Below are 14902 nucleotides of genomic sequence, written 5' to 3' on the forward strand. Positions count from 1 at the left end.
AAAATCGGGTTCGGGATCGGGTTTAGGTTTGGGTTTTCAAGTTTAGGCTTAGGTTTAGGTTAGGGAGTTGAGATTAGGATTAGGTGTAGGTTTAGGTTTAAGAATTTGAGAATACACTTAGGCTTTAGGTTTTGGTTTAGGTTATAGATTTAGGTATAGGTTAGGTTATAGGTTACGGTTTAGGTTTAGGAAATCGGGTTCGGGTTCAGGATCGGGTTTAGGTTTGGGTTATCAAGTTTAGGTTTAGGTTTATGTTAGGGAGTTGAGATTAGGATTAGGTGTAGGTTTAGGTTTAGGGATTTGAGAATACGTTCAAATATTGCATATCAGACCCCAGTAATTACTAGATTTTACGTATATGAAAATGCTTAATAGAGTATTTTAATTGTATTTTTATTACAGGATGAAGTCAGGAGCGTTAATTGAAAATTGATGTTAAAGGCATGGATTTCATGATCCAAAGTCTCCAAAGCACGGGATGGATCCAGAGAACCAATAATGAAGATTTTACACGCCTGAGATCTGAGGAAAGCAAGCCAAAGGGGCCCGAAAAGGGTCTAGAATGCAAGATCACATGGTTCCCGCTATCCGATCAGTTCGAAACTTCATACATGGGATGAGGGCCGTAAATTAACCGTACATATTAAATTTCAGCCATTGAAGAGCTCGGAAAGTAGTCCAACGGATAGATCAGCCCTTTAATTCATTAAGTGGGGCCCGCTGGATATCTGGATATACATCAATTTTGGTCCTGACGGTGGAAATAATATGAGAAAAAGGATGGACGGTGCGGATTTCTTGAAATCATCACAGTGGACCTATATCTATAGCGTGTGTACACAGTGCACATGTGCACTGCTTGAGCACCGAACAGACTAAAGTCGGTCAGCAGCGCTGACCCGACTTTCTTATTTCAAAAACGGAGATTTCCGTTTCAGCGCGCGTAACGGACGGAAATCCATTTTTTACGGACCGCTGTGGGCCCCACCGGTAGCACGTACGGTTAATCTAAACCGTTAATCGTGTAGAAGGGCTCAATATCTACAAAACCATGTTTTCCGTTTATGCTCATGCGTGCACACGTGCGTGATACAAAGGCCACAAACAGGCCGTCTTGTGACGTTCAAAACTGATTTTGTTCTGATTTCTTCTCTAGGCCGTGTCAATGGACGTTCAAAACTATCCATCTTTGAACGAAATCTCGTCCTCTATCCAATGGACGGGGTGGATTTCCCCAAAAATGCTTATGTGGGGCCCACCGAGCATCACAGCGCCGGACGTGCGAAGGCTTACGCACGTCCATGAAAAGCGGACTTCCGGGTGGTTGTGGCCCACCATCTTCGATCAGATGGAAGATCTGATCCGTCCATCGTGTAGAGGGCATCGAGAGCTTCAAAACCATGTTGATATTCCTCGCCCATGCGTACACATGTGTGCGGTGCAGAGGCCAAAAGTAGACTGCCCCGGGACGTTCAAAACTGATCTTTTTGTATTTTCTTCTCTGGGCCGCACTAATGGACCTTCAAAACTACCTATTCTTGACTGAAATTTCGTCCTGAATCCAATGGACGGGTTAGATTTTCCAGAAAATGCCTCTGTGGGGCCCACCGATCACGGCTGCGAAAAATTGCACTTCGAGTCCTTCTACGACTCTGCCACCGATCCCATCCAGCAGCTATAAAAGGGGAGTTTTGGACTTGGGAGAGGCATTCAGAACCAGGGGATTCCAGATCTGGAGCAAGGAAGAGAAGAAAGAGAAGAAAGAAGAGAGAAAGAGATTGTTTGGTTTGTTTTTTTCTTTATGAATTTTATTTAATATTTTTTATGGATTTTATGGGTCACTAATCTCTCAGCTAGGGCTGAGATGAAGCCCTTAATTTGATCAGCTCTTGTGTTGATTGATTTACTTTGAATTTCAATTAATTTGTTTCTTTCTCTAAGTGGGCTTTATGGGTTTAAATTCTATACTTCTCCATCTATGAATTTGATTAAAGTATATATATGGATGTTGTTTGGATGCTTATTATAGGTGCTTGTGTCTGATCAAGAACAAGTTTCCTATAGAGGAAGAAACAGGGTGCCTTAATGAATGTACATTCCATGTGCCCGACTAAAGGACATGGGATATGTCATTCATGGCATTGCTTAAAGGAATTAGACAGTTTGTATGCCCGATTAAGGACACAGATTGTGCTTTCTCTATTTAAGTGGTATCAATCTAGATCAAGGTGAATCAACAGACAAAACAAGGGTTAGGATAATTAGGGGTGGATTCGAAAGTCCTAGTGCTTTCTCTCTGATTGAATTTTCTTCCCTGTTCTTAATTAATTGTTTTTTTTTTTATAAAATTGTGCTTAGTAATTCATTCCATTATTTGTTGGATTAGTTAAGGAGAATCGTAGATTTGAATTGTGACGACCAGTCCTCGTGGGAACGATCTCGTAATACGTACCGTATCTGCATCTGATTCGTATACTTGCGAGTTTAAATATCATTTAAATCGTGTTGGTTTAAATAAAACATCAAGTTTTTGGCGCCGTTGCCGGGGACTGTTTTGTTCCAATTGGATTTAAGATTCTCTCTTATCATAATTCATAGTCTTAGGTTTTTTTACTAACTCTAGGTTAAATTTTTTTTTTGAAACTAACCTATTTCCTGTTTTGTAGGGACCTGACATAAACTACTAATTTGGTAATCTCTTTCCAAATTTTCTATTTTCTTCTAATATCTATTTTTAAAATTAAGGTTTTATTTTTTATTTTTTTTAGGAAGTTTCTATTTCTAGGCTATTTTATTTTTTTTATTTTTAGAAATTTCCTATTTTCTAATTCTAGATTCTGATTCTTCTTTCAAGTAACTTTCTATCTTCTAGTTTAGGTTTTATTATTTTTAGAAGAGTCTTTAGGTTTTATTTTTTTTTTAGAAAGTTTCTCTCTTATTTTCTAATTTCCTATTTTTTAGAAATTTTTCCTTTTTAGAAACTAACTTAGCTTTTATTTCTAAGATTACAAACTTTCTTTTTTAGAAATTAACCGTTGCTTAGGATTTTTTCTAGCATTATTTTAGGAAATTTAATTTATTTTTGTTTACAGGAATTGAGGAAGGAAGCTGCTAAATAACATTGTCTTCAAAAGGAGGAGCTCTCTATTCCTCAGACCTCAATCATCTCCTTTCCGGGTTCTTTCTTCCCATTCTTATTTACATAGTTTTAACTTGTTTTAGAATCTCATAGTTTCTAGGTCTAGTTTTATTTCTCTTAGGTTGCTTCTTTGTTTAATTTTCTTTCTTACATTGCAATAACATAGTTTATGCTAGGACGTAGGTCTCTGAATTTAGAACTAGCACCGTTTGATCCTGAGATTGAAAGAACAATTCGTGAACGATTGAGAAATAATCCTGTTGAAATGGCAAATGAGACTGAAGTTAAAGCTCTCAAAGATTATTCAGCTCCTGTCCAATTTAATGCGCCTTCATGCATAGTGTTGCCAACCACTACGGCAGCACACTTTGAACTTAAACCTGGAGTCATACAATTGTTGCCATCCTTTTATGGATTGGACAAGGAGGACCCATATCATCATGTGAAGGAATTCTTAAACATTTGCTCCACCTTTAAGTTCCAAAACTTCTCAGACGATTCGATCCGCCTACGCTGTTTCCTTTTTCCTTGAAGGATAAGGCGAAAGCATGGTTGAATTCCCTAGAAGTTGGATCTATCACTACATGGGACCAACGGTCTAAGAAGTTCTTAAACAAGTTCTTCCCCGTTCACAAAACCAATGCCCTCCGTAGAGAAATTACTAACTTCACACAAAAAGAGGGCGAGCACTTTCATGAATGTTGGGAAAGATGGAAGGACTTGCTTCTTAAATGTCCTCACCATGGTTTTGAGAAGTGGCAACAAGTTCAATACTTCTATGATGGTCTGACACCACAGAACCGTCGCATGGTTGATGCCACAGTGGAGGGTCATTCATGACCAAAAGTGATGTCGAGGCGTGGAACTTCTTTGAAACCTTGTGCGAAAATTCCCAGCAATGGGATTATTCAAATAGAGGTGACAAAAGTCCCCAACCACAAAAGAGAGGTGGTATATATGAGATAGGAGTCATACCAGAGCTGAGTGCCAAGCTTGATAACTTGACAAAGAAAGTTGATGCTCTGGTATTAAATAATGGACCACCACAAACAGCTCAAGTCGAGGCATATGCCACATGTTCCAGTCCTGCCCATCCTATGCAGTCTTGTCCATCTGGTGCAGCATTCCCAGAACTTCCTCTGAACAAGTTCATGCTATGAACACTTTTCAAAAATCTGGGAATGATCCTTACTCGAACACATACAACCCAGGGTGGGCTAGACATCCAAATTTCTCTTGGGCAAAAGGACCACAACAAGGAGGACCATCTGGAAATCCTCCCATGCAACTGCACCTCCAAGTTGGCAGTCAACAACCTCAACAGTTTCCACAATATCAACAATTGCCTACACAATCAAGGAAACCATCTCTTGAGGATACACTCCATCTTTTCATGCAGAGTTCTCTCCAATTCCAAAAAGACACCCAACAAACCTTACTGGCCAACCAGCAAAGCTTACATGCAAATGCACAATCCATTGCCAAGCTGGAAGTACAAATGGGTCAACTAGCTGCCACATTGAGTGAGAGAGAGAAGGGCAAGTTCCCTAGCCAACCTGAGGCTAATCCAAAGGGACAGTATGAGATTGGCTCTAATTCCAACCAAGGGCAATATCATGAACAGGCCAAATCGATCACTACCCTTAGGTCAGGCAAGCAGATTGATAACAGAATAGAAATGCCTGGGGATGAATCAAATTCTAAAACAGAAGATCAAGATGAAGCAGAGAGCCATACCAATGCATCCAAAGTCCAAAAACTCTCTGACTCTCCAAGAGCCACGAATGTGCCACCTTATGTGCCCAAAGCACCCTTTCCTCAACGTCTGGCACCAATAAAGAAAAGAAATAACTTTGATGAAATCTTGGATGTGTTTCAAAAAGTGCAAGTCAACATCCCGTTGCTTGACGCCATCAAGCAAGTCCTTGCTTACGCTAAGTTTCTTAAAGATTTATGCACTCAAAAGCGTAAGCAGAATGTTCATAAGAAAGTCTTCCTTGCAGAGCAGCTCAGCTCCATGATTCAACATAACACCCCTCCTAAATTTAGGGATCCAGGAGCTCCCACCATTTCTTGCGGCATAGGAGATCATAAGATCGGGAAGGCATTACTTGATTTAGGGGCGAGTGTCAATTTGTTACCATATTCGGTCTATGAGCAGCTAGGACTTGGTGAGTTGAAACCGACTAAGGTAACATTACAACTAGCTGATAGATCTGTCAAGGTGCCCCGGGGTGTTATTGAAGATGTGTTAATCCAGGTTGATAAATTTTATTTTCCAGTGGATTTCATAGTTATAGATACTCAGCCTGTCCAGAATCTTCATAGTCAGATCCCAGTCATTTTGGGTCGTCCATTTTTGGCCACATCTAATGCTATTATCAATTGCAGGAATGGAGTTATGAAATTGTCCTTTGGTAACATGAATATTAAACTCAATGTTTTCAATGCAGGACAACAACCCTCAGATTTGGATGACATATTTGAAGTGGACATGATCGAGAGCCTTGTGCAGGACTCCTTCCATACATCTTTTGAAGATCCTCTTGAGACCTGCTTAGCACAATCGGGCATGGATTTTGACATTGATAGTCCCATCCATGAAGTCAATGCATTGCTCGACTCTACTCCTATATTGGAGACTGAAAAATGGAGAGCGAAAGTGGAACCTCTCCATCCCTCTGAGACCCTTCTTGACAGCATAGCTTCCGACTCTGAGAAGACAAAGGCGAGCAGGCTGCTTAATGTTCTTAGAGCATATAAGGCAGCAATTGAACGGAAGATAGTGGAAATACAGGGAGTATGCCCCACGATATGTATGGATCATGCTGTGGAAATGTCGCATAACATGCAAAGGAAGCGTGATCCTAACATAGAAGAAGTCGTTCGAGCAGAAGTCCTTAAATTATTTGACGACAGTGTCAGTTGCCTTATTTCAGATAGCACAGTTCATGGGAACTCACATCACTTGTCTGGGATCGGTTAATGAAAGTGTTGAGGTAATTTCTTTGGCGGACCCCGGTTATAAAGATTATTTCATTCATGGTCCGTTCTTGTCTGGCTGAAGACGTTAAACTTAGCGCTCATGGGAGGCAACCCAGCCTTTTGCTTTATTGTATACCCAAATTTTCATTCCATTTCACTTTTCTCATTCATTAGTTCAATGTTTGTGGGTAGCATTGCCGCAAACCCTCACGAGACTACAACTCGTCCACTAGGGGTAACCTAGGGGTTTAAAGGCTTGTTGCATGCGCTAAATGCAATCGAGAGCACTTGCGAAAGTGGTATAGGTAGGATCTTCTTTTCTTTTTGTTATTTTCGCTTCTGTTAATTTCTCTCTTGCCCTAACTTGCTCTTACATTGATAATTTTGGGAAGCCTCTTGATTCTCCGTCCAGGTACTATCTTTCCCTCATTTCTCTTTTATTATTCGTTGTCCCATGTGCATCGTATGATTATTTCTTTTACATTGAGGACAATGTAGATTTTAGGTTGGGGGTGGGAGATTAGGTAACCTAATCAGTATTTTCTTGGTCTTGAGCAAAATTTGTGAAAATTTTAAATTTTTTTCTGAATTTCTATTGAATTCAAAGTGATTTTGAAGGATAGTTGTGATTTTACCATTATAAGCTACATGATGTTGGTAACTAATGACTCTTGGATTCGGCCATCTGCTTGATTTCACAGTCCATTTTGATTTGTTAATCCATGATTAGACGTTGTGAACATTGATTGAGTCATGATTTCACATATCACATCTCGCTTACACATTAAGTTTTGGTTCGATAACTGAATGATTAACTTGGTAAAAAGAAGAATTAAAAGGCTAAGTCACATAATCTTCACCATAGGTTTGCTTCCTATAGGTATAGATTTGATTCTCCATAGTTGACTTATAAAAAATGAGGCGACGAGTTTTCGCCATAGGTTTGCTCCCTATAGGTAAGAACTTGATTCCCCTCATTTGCATTACTGCTCATAAAGAAAATCAAAGGTTGGTAAAATTAAAAATAAATATGTGAGATAAGTGTTGGTTTCAAGCTTGGTTGTCACGAATTACCAATGATATCATGAGATTGACAATTGGATCTCTTAATGTTTGTAAGTCGAGATTACACTTTACATTCATGGAGCTCGATGTTCAGAAATGTTCTAATTAATGGATTAATATGTTGAACTCGATGATGAAGTTTACTGTGAGCTTGATTTCAGGAGAAAATTCTACTTACCATTCATGAATCTTAGAATTTTCACATCTCAACTATGTCTGTTCACAAGTTACTTGAGTTACAGGAATCATCTTTTATTTCTAAAATTATTTTTCGCATACTTTGCTCGGGACTAGCAAAATGCTGGTTGGGGGTATTGATCAGGGTCAAATATTGCATATCAGACCCCAGTAATTACAAGATTTTACGTATATGAAAATGCTTAATAGAGTATTTTAATTGTATTTTTGTAACAGAATGAAGTCAGGAGCGTTAATTGAAAATTGATGTTAAAGGAATGGATTTCATGATCCAAAGTCTCCAAAGCACGGGATGGACTCCAGTGAATCAATAATGAAGATTTTACACGCCTGGGATCTGAGGAAAGCAAGCCAAAGGGGCCGAAAAGGGTCCAGAATGCAAGATCACATGGTTCCCGCTATCCGATCAGTTCGAAACTTCATACATGGGATGAGGGCCGTAAATTAACCGTACATATTAAATTTCAGCCATTGAAGAGCTCGGAAGTCGTCTAACGGCCAGATCATCCATTTATTTCATTAAGTGGGGCCCGCTGGATATCTGGATATACATCAATTTTGGTCCTGACGGTGGAAATAATATGAGAAAAAGGATGGACGGTGCGGATTTCTTGAAATCATCACAGTGGACCTATATCTATAGCGTGTGTACACAGTGCACATGTGCATTGCTTGAGCACCGAACGGACTAAAGTCGGTCAGCAGCGCTGACCCGACTTTCTTATTTCAAAAACGGAGATTTCCGTTTCAGCGCGCGTAACGGACGGAAATCCATTTTTACGGACCGCTGTGGGCCCCACCGTAGCACGTACGGTTAATCTAAACCGTTCATCGTGTAGAAGGGCTCAATATCTACAAAACCATGTTTTCCGTTTATGCTCATGCGTGCACACGTGCGTGATACAAAGGCCACAAACAGGCCGTCTTGTGACGTTCAAAACTGATTTTGTTCTGATTTCTTCTCTAGGCCGTGTCAATGGACGTTCAAAACTATCCATCTTTGAACGAAATCTCGTCCTCTATCCAATGGACGGGGTGGATTTCCCCAAAAATGCTTATGTGGGGCCCACCGAGCATCACAGCGCCGGACGTGCGAAGGCTTACGCACGTCCGCGAAGAGCTGACTTCCGGGCGGTTGTGGCCCACCATCTTCGATCAGATGGAAGATCTGATCCGTCCATCGTGTAGAGGGCATCGAGAGCTTCAAAACCATGTTGATATTCCTCGCCCATGCGTACACATGTGTGCGGTGCAGAGGCCAAAAGTAGACTGCCCCGGGACGTTCAAAACTGATCTTTTTGTATTTTCTTCTCTGGGCCGCACTAATGGACCTTCAAAACTACCTATTCTTGACTGAAATTTCGTCCTGAATCCAATGGACGGGTTAGATTTTCCAGAAAATGCCTCTGTGGGGCCCACCGATCACGGCTGCGAAAAATTGCACTTCGAGTCCTTCTACGACTCTGCCACAGATCCCATCCAGCAGCTATAAAAGGGGAGTTTTGGACGTGGGAGAGGCATTCAGAACCAGGGGATTCCAGATCTGGAGCAAGGAAGAGAAGAAAGAGAAGAAAGAAGAGAGAAAGAGATTGTTTGGTTTGTTTTTTTCTTTATGAATTTTATTTAATATTTTTTATGGATTTTATGGGTCACTAATCTCTCAGCTAGGGCTGAGATGAAGCCCTTAATTTGATCAGCTCTTGTGTTGATTGATTTACTTTGAATTTCAATTAATTTGTTTCTTTCTCTAAGTGGGCTTTATGGGTTTAAATTCTATACTTCTCCATCTATGAATTTGATTAAAGTATATATATGGATGTTGTTTGGATGCTTATTATAGGTGCTTGTGTCTGATCAAGAACAAGTTTCCTATAGAGGAAGAAACAGGGTGCCTTAATGAATGTACATTCCATGTGCCCGACTAAAGGACATGGGATATGTCATTCATGGCATTGCTTAAAGGAATTAGACAGTTTGTATGCCCGATTAAGGACACAGATTGTGCTTTCTCTATTTAAGTGGTATCAATCTAGATCAAGGTGAATCAACAGACAAAACAAGGGTTAGGATAATTAGGGGTGGATTCGAAAGTCCTAGTGCTTTCTCTCTGATTGAATTTTCTTCCCTGTTCTTAATTAATTGTTTTTTTTTTACAAAATTGTGCTTAGTAATTCATTCCATTATTTGTTGGATTAGTTAAGGAGAATCGTAGATTTGAATTGTGACGACCAGTCCTCGTGGGAACGATCTCGTAATACGTACCGTATCTGCATCTGATTCGTATACTTGCGAGTTGAAATATCATTTAAATCGTGTTGGTTTAAATAAAACAACAAGGGCATTGTAAGTTTTAGGTTTATGTTTAGGTTATAGGTTATAGGTTTAGGTTTAGGTTTAGGTTTAGGTTTAGGTTTAGGTATAGGTTTAGGTTTCGGTTTAGGTTATAAGCTATAGGTTTAGGGAATTGAGAACAGGTTAAGGTTTAGGTTTAGGAAATCGGGTTCGGGTTCGGGATCGGGTTTAGGTTTAGGTTTAGGTTAGGGAGTTGAGATTAGGATTAGGTGTAGGTTTAGGTTTAGGGATTTGAGAATACATTTAGGTTTTAGGTTTAGGTTTAGGTTATAGGTTACAGGTTTAGGTTTAGGTTTAGGTCAAGGTTATAGGTTATAGGTTTAGGTTTAGGTGATGGTTTAGGTGTAGGTTTAGGTTATAAGATATAGGTTTAGGGAATTGAGAATAGGTTAATGTTTAGGTTTAGGAAATCGGGTTTAGGTTTGGGTTTTCAAGTTTAGGTTTAGGTTTAGGTTAGGGAGTTGAGATTAGGATTAGGTGTAGGTTTAGGTTTAGGGATTTGAGAATACATTTAGGTTTTAGGTTTAGGTTAAGGTTATAGGTTATAAGTTTAGGTTAAGGTTTAGGTTTAGGTATAGGTTATAAGATATAGGTTTAGGTAATTGAGAATAGGTTAATGTTTAGGTTTAGGAAATCGGGTTCGGGTTCGGGATCAAGTTTAAGTTTGGGTTTTCAAATTTAGGTTTAAGTTTAGGTTTAAGAGTTGAGATTAGGATTAGGTGTAGGTTTAGGTTTAAGGATTTGAGAATACCCTTAGGTTATAGATTTAGGTTTATGTTATAGATTTAGGTTTAGATTAGGTTATAGGTTAAGGTTTAAGGAATTGAGAATAGGTTAAGGTTTAGGTTTAGGAAATCGGGTTCGGGTTCGGGATCGGGTTTAGGTTTGGGTTTTCAAGTTTAGGTTTAGGTTTAGGTTAGGGAGTTGAGATTAAGATTAGGTGTAGGTTTAGGTTTTGGAATTTGAGAATACATTTAGGTTTTAGGTTTATGTTTAGGTTATAGGTTATTGGTTTAGGTTTAGGTTTAGGTTTATGTATAAGTTTAGGTTTCGGTTTAGGTTATAAGATATAGGTTTAGGGAATTGAAAACAGGTTAAGGTTTAGGTTTAGGAAATCGGGTTCGGGTTTAGGGTCTGGTTTAGGTTTGGGTTTTCAAGTTTAGGTTTAGGTTTAGGTTAGGGAGTTGAGATTAGGATTAGGTGTAGGTTTAGGTTTAGGGATTTGAGAATACATTTAGGTTTTAGGTTTAGGTTTAGGTTATAGGTGACGTGTTTAGGTTAAGGTTTAGGTCAAGGTTATAGGTTATAGGTTTAGGTTTAGGTTTAGGTGATGGTTTAGGTTTAGGTTTAGGTTATAATATATAGATTTAGGGAATTGAGAATAGGTTAATGTTTAGTTTTATGAAATAGGGATCGAGTTAAGGATCTTGTTTAGGTTTACGTTAAGGTGTTTATATTAGGATTAGGTGTAGGTTTAGGTTTATGGATTTGAGAATACACTTAGGTTATAGGTTTAGGTTTAGGTTATAGATTTAGGTTTAGGTTAGGTTATAGGTTAAGGTTTATGGAATTGAGAATAGGTTAAGGTTTAGGTTTAAGAAATCGGGTTCGGAGTTTAGGATCGGGTTTAGGTTTGAGTTATCAGCTTACGTTTAGGTTTAGGTTAGGGAGTTGAGATTAGGATTAGGTGTAGGTTTAAGTTTAGGGATTTGAGAATACATTTAGGTTTTAGGTTTATGTTTAGGTTATAGGTTATAGGTTTAGGTTTAGGTTTAGGTATAGGTTTAGGTTTCGGTTTAGGTTATAAGCTATAGGTTTAGGGAATTGAGAATAGGTTAAGGTTTAGGTTTAAGAAATCGGGTTCGGGTTCGGGATCGGGTTTAGGTTTGGGTTTTCAAGTTTAGGTTTAGGTTTAGGTTAGGGAGTTGAGATTAGGATTAGGTGTAGGTTTAGGTTTAGGGATTTGAGAATACATTTAGATTTTAGGTTTAGGTTTAGGTCAAGGTTATAGGTTTAGGTTTAGGTATAGGTTATAAGATATAGGTTTAGGAAATTGAGTATAGGTTAATGTTTAGGTTTAGGAAATCGGGTTCGGGTTCCGGATCGAGTTTAGGTTTGGATTTTCAAATTTAGATTTAAGTTTAGGTTAAAGAGTTGAGATTAGGATTAGGTGTAGGTTTAGGTTTAAGGATTTGAGAATACCCTTAGGTTTTAGGTTTAAGTTTAGGTTATAGATTTAGGTTTAGGTTAGGTTATAGGTTAAGGTTTAGAGAATTGAGAATAGGTTAAGGTTTAGGTTTAGGAAATCGGGTTCGGGTTCAGGATCGGGTTTAGGTTTGGGTTATCAAGTTTAGGTTTGGGTTTAGGTTTGGGAGTTGAGATTAGGATTAGGTGTAGGTTTAGGTTTAGGAATTTGAGAATACATTTAGGTTTTAGGTTTATGTTTAGGTTATATGTTATAGGTTTAGGTTTAGGTTTAGGTTTAGGTTATAAGATATAGGTTTAGGGAATTGAGAACAGGTTAAGGTTTAGGTTTAGGAAATCGGGTTCGGGTTGGGGATCGGGTTTAGGTTTGGGTTTTCAAGTTTAGGTTTAGGTTTAGGTTTGGGTGTTGATATTAGGATTAGGTATAGGTTTAGGTTTAGGAATTTGAGAATACATTTAGTTTTTTTGTTTAGGTTTAGGTTATAGGTTACAGGTTTAGGTTTAGGTTTAGGTCAAGGTTATAGGTTATAGGTTTAGGTTTAGGTTTAGGTGATGGTTTAGGTTTAGGTTTAGGTTATAAGATACAGGTTTAGGGAATTGAGAATAGGTTAATGTTTAGGTTTAGGAAATCGGGATCGGGTTCGGGATCGAGTTTAAGTTTAGGTTAAGGAGTTGAGATCAGGATTAGGAATAGGTTTAGGTTTAAGGATTTGAGAATATACTTAGGTTATAGGTTTAGGTTTAGGTTATAGATTTAGGTTTAGGTTAGGTTATAGGTTAAGGTTTAGAGAATTGAGAATAGGTTAAGGTTTAGGTTTAGGAAATCAGGTTCGGGTTCAGGATCGGGTTTAGGTTTGGGTTATTAAGTTTAGGTTTAGGTTTAGGTTAGGGAGTTGAGAATAGGATTAGGTGTAGGTTTAAGTTTAAGGATTTGAGAATACATTTAGGTTCTAGGTTTATGTTTAGGTTATAGGTTATAGGTTTAGGTTTAGGTTTAGGTTTAGGTTTCGGTTTAGGTTATAAGTTATAGGTTTAGGGAATTGAGAATAGGTTAAGGTTTAGGTTTAAGAAATCGGGTTCGGGTTCGGGATCGGGTTTAGGTTTGGGTTTTCAAGTTTAGGTTTAGGTTTAGGTTAGGGAGTTGAGATTAGGATTAGGATTAGGTGTAGGTTTAGGGATTTGAGAATGCATATAGTTTTTAGGTTTAGGTTTAGGTTATAGGTTACAGGTTTAAGTTTAGGTTTAGGTTAAGGTTATAGGTTATAGGTTTAGGTTTAGGTTTAGGTTATAAGATATAGGTTTAGGGAATTGAGAATAGGTTAATGTTTAGGTTTAGGAAATCGGGATCGGGTTCGGGATCGGGTTTAGGTTTAGGTTAAGGAGTTGAGATTATGATTAGGTGTAGGTTTAGGTTTAAGGATTTGAGAATACACTTAGGTTATAGGTTTAGGTTTAGGTTATAGATTTAGGTTTAGGTTAGGTTATAGGTTAAGGTTTAGGGAATTGAGAATAGGTTGAGGTTTAGGTTTAGGAAATCGGGTTCGGGTTCGGGATCGAGTTTAGGTTTGGGTTTTCAAGTTTAGGTTTAGGTTTAGGTTAGGGAGTTGAGATTAGGATTAGGTGTAGGTTTAGGTTTAGGGATTTGAGAATACATTTAGGTTTTAGGTTTATGTTTAGGTTATAGGTTATAGGTTTAGGTTTAGGTATAGGTTTAGGTTTCGGTTTAGGTTATAAGCTTTAGGTTTAGGGAATTGAGAATAGGTTAAGGTTTAGGTTTAGGAAATCGGGTTCGGGTTCGGGATCGGGTTTAGGTTTGGGTTTTCAAGTTTAGGTTTAGGTTTAGGTTAGGTAGTTGAGATTAGGATTAGGTGTAGGTTTAGGTTTAGGGATTTGAGAATACATTTAGGTTTTAGGTTTAGGTTTAGGTTATAGGTTACAGGTTTAAGTTTAGGTTTAGGTTAAGGTTATAGGTTATAGGTTTAGGTTTAGGGAATTGAGGATAGGTTAATGTTTAGGTTTAGGAAATCAGGATCGGGTTCGGGATCGGGTTTAGGTTTTGGTTAAGGAGTTGAGATTAGGATTAGGTGTAGGTTTAGGTTTAAGTAAATCGGGTTCGTGATTTGATAATATGTTTAGGTTATAGGTTTTGGTTAAAGTTATATGTTAAGGTTAAGGTTATAGGTTTAGGTTTAGGTTAAGGTTATATGTTTAGGTTTAGGTTAGGTTATAGGTTTTTGGTTAAGGTTTAGGTTATAGTTATAGGTTTTGGGATTTGAGAATAGGTTTAGGTTATAAGTATAGGTTTAGGTTAGGTTATAGGTTAAGGTATAGGTTTAGGAAATTGGGTTCGGGTTTGAGATCGGGTTTAGGTTTGGGTTTCCAAGTTTAGGTTTAAATTTAGGTTAGGGATTTAAGATTAGGATTAGGTGTAGGTTTAGGTTTAAGGATTTGAGAATACATTAGGTTTTAGGTTTAGGTTTAGGTTATAGGTTATAAGTTTAGGTTTAGGTTTAGGTTTGGTTTTGGTTTTGATTTAGGTTATAGGTTATAGGTTTAGGTTAAGGTTTAGGGAAAGGTAATAGGTTTTGATTTAGGTTATAGGTTATAGGTTTAGGTTTTAGGTTTAGGTTTAAGTTTTGATTTATGTTATAGGTTATAGGTTTAGGTTAAGGTTTAGGTTTAGGTTATAGGTTTTGGTTTAGGTGGTTCGAGTTTAGGTTATAAGTTTTGGTTATAGGATATAGGTTTTGGTTAAGGTACATGTTTAGGTTATAGGTTTTGGAATTTGAGAATGGGTTCGGGTTTAGGTTATAGGTTTTGGTTTTGGTTTAGGTTATAGGTTTTGGGATTTGAGAATGAGTTCGGGTTTAGGTTATAAGTTTTGGTTTTGGTTTAGGTTTAGGTTATAGGTTTTTGGATTTGAGAATGGGTTATGGTTTAGGTTTAGGAAATCGGGTT

General features: G+C 38.1%; 1 non-coding gene across 1 annotated transcript; it reads right to left on the reverse strand.

Annotated features, from left to right (window-relative positions):
- Positions 1–3781: 3781 nt before the first annotated feature.
- LOC131217763 (small nucleolar RNA R71) lies at positions 3782–3888 on the reverse strand. The gene has a single exon (XR_009157353.1). It is a non-coding gene; the product is annotated as a small nucleolar RNA R71 (small nucleolar RNA).
- Positions 3889–14902: the final 11014 nt, after the last annotated feature.

The sequence above is a fragment of the Magnolia sinica genome, chromosome 10 (genome assembly GCF_029962835.1).
Source record: "Magnolia sinica isolate HGM2019 chromosome 10, MsV1, whole genome shotgun sequence".
In the NCBI taxonomy this organism is placed as follows: domain Eukaryota; kingdom Viridiplantae; phylum Streptophyta; class Magnoliopsida; order Magnoliales; family Magnoliaceae; genus Magnolia; species Magnolia sinica.